General features: G+C 38.9%; 1 pseudogene; it reads left to right on the forward strand.

Moving 5' to 3' along the window:
• Positions 1–543: 543 nt before the first annotated feature.
• On the forward strand, positions 544–5,241 carry LOC129630848 (mortality factor 4-like protein 2; annotated as a pseudogene).
• Positions 5,242–8,972: the final 3,731 nt, after the last annotated feature.

Here is an 8,972-nt window from a genome sequence, read left to right on the forward strand (position 1 = left end):
ACATTATATAAGTATATAACATATGAAAATCTAACTACGTGATCTCTGCAAAGAGGGAAAAGGAGAAATCTCTGCAAAGAGGGAGAAAAAGTTAAACTCTTTTGAACTGTGGTCTGATTTCACAAATCCATCAGAAATTTAGGGACTGAGACTGTCCACCACGATGGCATGAAGTAGGAACTCAAGTAGGATACTGTTTGTTGTAGTGGTTATTTTCTTGTTTTCCTGAGTGTTTTGAAAAAAACACTCCTTAGAGAAACTCTTTAAAGAAATTGAAAATACTGACTTGAATGTCATTTATCTTTTCACCAAATACTGATTAAATATCCACATTTTGTTAGATGCTAGAAATGCATCAATAAGCAAATATAAAAATTCATTCTTTTTTTTTGAAGCTTTAAGATTACATAGGAATAATAATATTAATAAGATACCAATCAAATATGTGTGTGTTTGAGTATATGGCGAATCTTGAGACTAGTTAAGCAGAAAATGATCTCTGGTGCAGGAGTGGAGTTGGGGGTAAGGTGGGAGGCAATCGTCATGGGGCTAAGAAGCAAGAAGCATGATTACAAGCAGAGAGAACAAAGTAACTAACACCAACAATTGGTGAGTTCATATTTTTAAACCACTCTTCCTCCCAAGCCCCTTCTATAATCCACTCCCCACAATCTATTTTCCAATTACTTCCAAAGTGGTATTTCTGAAACACCGATCTCATCTTGTCATCTTCCTGCAAAAACTGTTTTGGTGAGTATCACTGCCTAATCCTCCATTAGTATTGGCCACCTCGCTCTCCATCTGTATCCCTCTCCACTCCACATTTTGATATGAACTGCTTACCACTCTTAGAACCTTGCACGAACTCTGCAATTTTCTACATGCTGCTCCCTCTTCCAGTACTTCTCTTTCTCAATTTCCAATACCAATTCCGCTCATTAAAGATTCAGCCCCAGGGTTATCTTCTCTAAAAATCTCCTCCTATGTATTCAGTCCTGCTAGATCAGCATGTTTCACATTATATTCTCGTTACCTTAATAAATATCTATCTCTTGTTACATTGTGAGCTCACAGCTGGCACACTGCAGGTGTTCAAATAATGCTTTATAAATTAATTTAATTAAGCTAAAATTAATTGAATTTTACTTCTATCAACAAGTAAGGAAGCAAACCATGGTGTCTTATCGCAGATAACCCTGAAGTCAGATGTCACTTCCTGATTCACCTGAAATTTTTGTATCTGTTTGCATTCTATATCAACCGAAGCTCTGAATGGTTAGTCAAGTACCTACAAACAGAATCCACAGACACACAAATAATAGCAATGACTGTTTTCCTAGAGACTGCCACATAAAGACAGAGATGGTGGTTACCTTGCACACCCACAGCCTAAAACTCTCCATTACGTTCCTGTTCTCTATATTCATATCTTGCAACACTGTCTTGTAAGTCAATCTTTATGATTTATAGCATGAAAACTGCCATCAAATTTTAAAGATTCCCAAATAAAGTAAAAATTAAATACATTGTCAAAACGTGTTCCCTATTCAAATTCTAAGAAATCTCACTCTGCTTCTTTTTCTTCCTCATATTTAAGCAAAGCAGGTATTACTATATCCAATAAACCTGTCCTCCTGGAACAAGTAACTCCTGTCTCTCTCCGAAAACTAAGCTAAGTGGAAGCACTGACTTTGACTCTGGAATTTTAATTAACAATAATAGTACAGATTAAGGAAATGTAAGCCAGAGCCAGAAAAACACACCTCAACAAAATATCTACATGGACACACACTGAAAACTTATCAGAATTTCTGAAGAAAAGAAACTTTGAGTTCACAGAAAATTAAGCTTTTTAAGAGTGCCTAATAAAACTCTACAAACGAACTACTAGAGTACTGAAAAATGCTTCTGGAGAGATCTGAAAGCTACTGGATCATTACCAGTTGCCAGACTCCTAGGCACTTCCTTCCTGGGATGTAAGGCATTTAACACTCAAATGGCTCATCCATCAACAAGCCAAGTTTTGGGGTTTCACTCTCCCTAATCCCAGTTCCTGAATCTCTTTCTTCATGTGGGAGACCCCACCTGAAGCCCCACCTCTATAACTGGCCCAGCAGCCAGACTGTTTGGCTCTTTGCCCTTCCAGGTTGTGCTCCGTTTCTCTCTTCCTCTCTGCTTTACTGCTCCTAGAAATGAAGCCCAGTGGCTGAAACCCCCAAAATATTGGCAGACTTCTGCTGTGGTGCTCACCTCCCTTGTCAGCCTGTTTTTAGACTGCTTGTCTGGGCTCCAGTTTATCTATGAGGCCTACACATTGCCTGGACTACCATCTGCTTGCTGCAACTCTTTAGATATGAACATGCCCCCCAGTCAGACTGAAATTATCTGTGATACAATGGATAAGGTGGTGGTCATTTTGCAAAATGGTATATATACATGTCTAATCATTATGTTGTATACATTAACTAATATTATACATCAATTACATCTCAATTTTAAAGAAAACACAGATTAAAAAACTCTAAGAAAGCTGAAAAAAAAAGACGAGGGATTTTGAAGAAAGAGAACTTTGGGGTCAAATCTACATTTGCTACTTCTGAGAAACCTTGAGTTAGTGATTTAACCTCTGAGTTTCAGTTCTTGCATTTCAAAATGGGGTCAAAAGCAGCTACTCATGAACTGGTATGAACCACTATACATACAGCATATACTCTTGTGCCTGGCATATAATTAGCCAAAAAATTAATAAATGATTTAAAAATAACAGAACAAAAACTTGTGGTTGCCCTAAATTTGTATCCTAAACACAATGGATTGTTCTATTTCAGGTTCTGGCCCCTCCCTGTCTTCTTTCCACCCCCACCCTGTTACCCATGCCTGACCCCACCCTAAGAGACAGAACTATGAACCTCCTGTCAGGGCAGAGCCACAGAAGTCAGCAGAGTAGTTTGACTGCAATGAAATAAAAACACACAGTCTTCTATCAAGGACTTTAAAAAGACTTCTGAAAAGATGGTCCTCATGTTTGGTTTAAAAAATATATATCTATATCTATATATATCTATCTATATCTATATCTATATCTTCTGGTTTTGAGGCTCAAGAGCAAGAACTTTGGTCCTGTTTATATTTGTATCTAAAATGGGTATTGGTCTATCTGTTTCTGCACTGCCTGAAAAATAGTAGGCAATGCCTGACAAACATCATATATATAAATTTTTAAACTTGTCAAAAAAGAAAACATCAGAATAAACAGGGTGAATATAATCAAGGCCATGTATTCAACATCCTAATGGCATCAGGGGTCCCACACTAAATTCTGCATTGCCAGAAAATAACAAAAGAAACCAATATTTAGCACAGGGCAGAGAACAAGAGAACTGAATTCCTCCACAGACAGAAAAACGTTTCCAGAGTCTGTGGTTGCATAAGTGTCTTTGCCAGAGGAGAGGAAGACTGGTTGAATTAGGTGGGAGCTGGCAGCAGGAGATGCAGCAAAGAATGAGAATTAGGGGCTTCTAGTACTCTTGCCTGGAAAATCCCATGGATGGAGGAGCCTGGTAGGCTGCGGTCCATGGGGTCGCTAGGAGTCGGACACGACTGAGCAACTTCACTTTCACTTTTCACTTTCATGCATTGGAGGAGGAAATGGCAGCCCACTCCAGTGTTCTTGCCTGGAGAATCCCAGGGACGGTGGGGCCTGGTGGGCTGCCATCTATGGGGTTGCACAGAGTCGGACACGACTGAAGCAACTTAGTAGCAGCAGCAGTGGCAAACTCAAAAGGTAAAAACCTCACTCAGACAACTTTCTAGAAAATTAACTGACTGAATACTTGCCTGAAGAACACTCTGCTTGGAGGTCAGAACAAAAAGACTACCACCAGAAAAGCTAAGTTAGCTGTACAGTGATGATCAGAAGGTCTGATCCTAATTGCAGAATATCCCTGATTATAGGGATGGGTTGTGTCTTGGGTTGTGTCTCCCACCTCATCTCTCCAGACCACACCGGAAGATCTGTAAGATTCTACCTGTGAAAACACTAGGAGTTCTTAGAAGGGAAAGAAGAAAGAGGATTACTGGGTAGAATGAAAACAGGGTGGAATGAGCTTGGGAAAGTAGGGTGCTTAAACCTGTGGATGACAATATGCAAAACATAACTTTCAAAAATCAACTAGAATCAATGGGCATAGAAGATGAGAGAGGTCTTTTCAGGAAAGAAGACAGCTGGTCCCCAGCAGAAGAATCTGAAGAAGCACTCCCAGGCAGATGGGGGTGGGGGCGTTGTTGCTCTGCAGAGAACCCCCCTTCAAGATCCATGAAGAAGACATGAAAGAACAAACAGAAGCCTTGTGGAAATGGAGATGGTGGCAACACTAGTGAAGCGCTTCAACCACCTTGGAAGAAAAGGGCTCACTGTTGAAAGTTAGGAGGCATTTAAGAGTAGAACAGAAAATAAAGATTCCAGAAGAATTAAAATCACGGCTTGTTGAGGACTCAGTTCAGTTCAGTTCAGTCGCTCAGTCGTGTCCAACTCTTTGCGACCCCATGAATCACAGCACACCAGACCTCCCTGTCCATCACCAACTCCCGGAGTTCACCCAGACTCACATCCATCGAGTCAGTGATGCCATCCAGCCATCTCATCCTCTGTCGTCCCCTTCTCCTCCTGCCCCCAATCCCTCCCAGCATCAGACTCTTTTCCAATGAGTCAACTCTTCGCATGAGGTGTCCAAAGCACTGGAGTTTCAGCTTTAGCATCATTCCTTCCAAAAGTTACTAGGCAGAAGCAGCTGTTTCAACTCTCTGCTAAGAAAAATGTAGATGTTATTCTACACAGCATTTACAAAAGCTATAAAGAGTATTAAAATTGCAAGAAATTGCTGGGAAATGTTGGTGATAAGGAGTATGTGGTTAATAAAATTGTGACAGGAATAGAAGAGTATTTCAATGTGATACTGGGCACTCAGCTGCTCTCCACATTTTAGAGTCTCCAGTATGCCAAAATCCTCTTGGCTCACCCTGATGTGCCAGTATCCCAGGTTTAGGCAGCACCACACCTACTGAGATTATTTGTAAGAACTGGAGCAATGTTGGCAAACACGCCCTTTGATGAGAAGAGTCTTGCACGATCTCTGGGCTGTTTGCATGGTTTCGTAAAGCACCTGGGGAAAGATGCTGTCTCTGTTTACTGCCAGTGGTTACAAAGTGGCTTCTGCTGAGAACCACCACAAAGCCCTGTGAGGGTCTACTGAATACTCACTGCTATGTCTGGTATCTGTAAACACTCTTTTTGTTCTTAGTCTTTCTCTTGCATAATTGATGTTCTTTAAAATTGCTAATGTATAACAGGGCTTATGCTTCAGTTAGTTTTCTGTTTTGTTCTAAACAGAAAATAAAAGCAGTACAGGCTCCTTATCTCATTTCAAAGTTCCTACCAGTGCAGGCAGTAATTAGACAAAGAAGAAACACTGACTAGAACATTTTATTGCCTACTTGTCAGCATTGCTTGAATGCTTGTGGTTCTACCTCTTTGACACTACACAATTTTCTGTGTTAAAACTGTGTGCAAAAAATGCCCTGATTCCTAGTTCCAAAGGTTCAACTTAATATATATATACCTGAAAACCTAAGCATGTGTGCTTTTTTAAATAGTGCTTAAAGTAAAAGAGCCCATCCTCTGAAAGTTCATTTGTGTTGCTTGAACATTCTGCTAATAGCCTTCAAATTGTTGAAGGATGGTAGTTTGGACCATAGTTTTTGCATTTGAGTCTAATGCATGTTCTAACATGAGAGAGGCGATGCACTATTGTATAGCCACATTTTTTCTGGAGAAGTTGATATTTTAGGAATTGTATTTCAGATTTTAAACAAAATTTCTCTCTAAATTTCAAAGCAATTAAAAAAAGAATGGGAATTAGGGAAGGGGCATATAAAATTTATATGATTTTATATAAGACATAAAAGATATCAAAGATACAGCTTGTGCCATTTCTTATATTGTGTGATAGGTATATGAGCATTTGTGCTGTGGTTATGGATATTATGATTATTGTTTAAACTGTATCTGTGTATTATTAATACATATACTCTTGCATGTACGATACATGATGAAATAGAGAAAAGACAAGGAGGAAAAAGTGGGGAAAAAAAGTAGATGCTCTCAGGTATAAACTGGCCCTGAATTTGAGAGGATTTGCTAAGTGCAAAGCATCAGTATGTTTACTTTTAAGGCATCCTGTCTTCTCCAATAGCCACAGGTCTCTTTGACACCTTTTTCCTCAAGGACAGAGACTTACTCCTTTCCAAAAATAGTCCTAAGTAGACTAGGAAACTAACCCAATACAGAGGCCCACTTTATGGAGAAAGGGATGCAGACTGGCACAGTGCCTTACACTAGTAACGCACTAATGTAATAGTGCATTACATTATGCAACGGCCCGAATATCTCTATGAAAGTTCCCATGAAAAGCAAAGCAAAAAATTAAGGACATTTTGTGACAGAAATTGTTGGTCAAAAAAAGGACCTCAAATATTGATCCAGTGATACAGAGATTTCTGGGTTTCACAGACCAGTTAAATTTTTTTTTCATAATTATTTATTGCAAATTAAAATAAAAAGCACAATATAAATCTAAGACAAAAAAATCACCCACAATATTTAGAAAACATCATTTTTATCACTTATCTATATATAGAGTTTCCTATATCAGTAATAATATCATAAATACAGTTTTCTTTGTATTCTATTTTGCTTAATGTTATATCATAAGAATTTTTTTTTATTTTTCTTGTTTCTTTTTTCTTTCCTAACTTCCTAAAATAACCAGTATAAACAGTAACTTAAAAAAAATATAACTGGGAAAAAAATGGGTAATCTAATGTAGCATTGCCAATTTTGTTCTATAAAGACATTGATAAAAATTACAATGTACTTTCATAACTGTTTCTTAATATCAAATAATAGCTGTAATTTTGCATTCTTTTTATTACTTAATGGTTCTTATTTTTGTCTAATTTTGCCTTGGAATGGCCAAAAGTCTCCTATGAATCAGGTACTAGCATTTAAGAACTACTCATGAAAACCAAGGGTCCTCAAACATCATTCTAAGGAACTCTTGGAAGTCCCTGGCATGGCCTGAACAGTGAGGTAAAGAAAAAGCGGGCCCAGTGATTTGGAATCCTCTACTCTGACGTCAATACATTTGCCTTTTATTTATCTATACTGAAGTACAGTTGACTTACAATGTTGTATCAGTTCCAGGTATACAGCACAGCAATTCAGTTATGTGTACACACACACACACACACACACATATATATTTTAGATTCTTTTCCCTTACAGGTTCCCTGATAGCTCAGTTGGTAAAGAATCCTGCCAGCAATGCAGGAGACCCCAGTTTGATTCCTGGGTCAGGAAGATCCACTGGAGAAGGGATAGGCTACTCACTCCAGTAATTTTGGGCTTTCCTTGTGGCTCAGCTGATAAAGGATCCACTTGCAATGCAGGGGACCTGGGTTCGATCCCTGGGTTGGGAAGATCCCCTGAAGAAGGGAAAGGCTACCCACTCTAGCAACCTGGCCTGGAGAATTCCATGGACTGTATAGTCCATGGGGTTGCAAAGAGTTGGTTATGACTGAGCAACTTGCACTCTCACAGGTTACAAAATATTGAGATATTTAGTTCCCTGTGATATATAATAGGTCCTTGCTGGTTACCTATTTTATATATATTAGTGTGTATATTTTAATCCCAACCTCCTAGTTCATTCCTCACACCACCCTCCCCACTCCTCTTTCTTTTTTTATTGGGTTATAGAGGATTTTTCTTTTTCTAAGAATATGGGTAGTAAGCAAAAAGCAGGAGTCAAGAATTTTGATGAAGGACTCAGAAGACTATGTGTGGCTTCATTTTTTTTTCAAAAATATACCAGTGTGTGTCTGTGCAGAACAGCAGGTGAAACTTTAGTAAGTCGGTGGCAGAAGTTAAGGGGCAAAGAAGTAAGTCTCAGTTAAGATTCTAAAATGCTGTACTAGGGCTTAGTTTTGGGAGAGCAATGAAATAATAATAGATACTTAATTAGAATGCATATTCCTCTTGGGAAGAAACGTCATCTTCATGGAAAAGAGCCATATATTTCCTAATCTCTTCTTCATAATGATATTTAGCTGGAGCAGACTTGAAGCCATATAGCACTGGAGGCCAGTGATGGTGCTGTTCCATGATGCACATAACAATGTATAACATATCTTGAAGACAAAGATGCCAATTGTAAAACATACCTCTGTAAGATTTGCAATAAGCTTAAACATATTCTTTTTCTCAGGGAAAAGGTCTCTTTAGGAAATATAGACTCCAGAATGTAGTCTTTAAGCTAGCTGTTATCACTTCTCCCAAAGAGAAGGGGCTACAGGTGAATCGTGCATGCATGCTAAGTTGCTTTAGTTGTGACCAACTCTTTGTGACCCTATGGACTACAGCCCACCAGGTTCCTCGGTCCATAGGATTCTCCAGGTAAGAATACTGGAGTGGGTTGCCATTTCCTCCTCCAGGGGATCCTCCTGACCCAGGGACTGAATCCAGGTCTCCTGTATTGGCAGGTGGATATTTTACCACTGAGCCACATGGGAAGGTCCCTCTCCCCCTACCCCCACTGAGCACACTAGTTCCTAAAGAGTTTTCCTAAACTTTATGCCATGCTACTGAAATATATGTCATTATTGAGTATCTTGTAGCTTATGAAAAATGCATTTGGGGGAATGCAATTCAATGGGGAAGGCAATTCTGTACTTGGAGAAAAGTACAGATGCATGTGGGAAAGAAAAGTCATTTCTTTGCCAAAAAAGGACTTCAGTTATAGTTGGAATATCCTTCATCTGTGCCATTTCAGAAGGCAAGAACCATCTTCATACTTTTCCATCTAAGCAATGTGTTTTTGTTTTTTTTTAACTTAGACTCAGAAACAAGGTATGAG

Source organism: Bubalus kerabau, chromosome 1 (genome assembly GCF_029407905.1).
Source record: "Bubalus kerabau isolate K-KA32 ecotype Philippines breed swamp buffalo chromosome 1, PCC_UOA_SB_1v2, whole genome shotgun sequence".
Taxonomy (NCBI): Eukaryota; Metazoa; Chordata; class Mammalia; order Artiodactyla; family Bovidae; genus Bubalus; species Bubalus kerabau.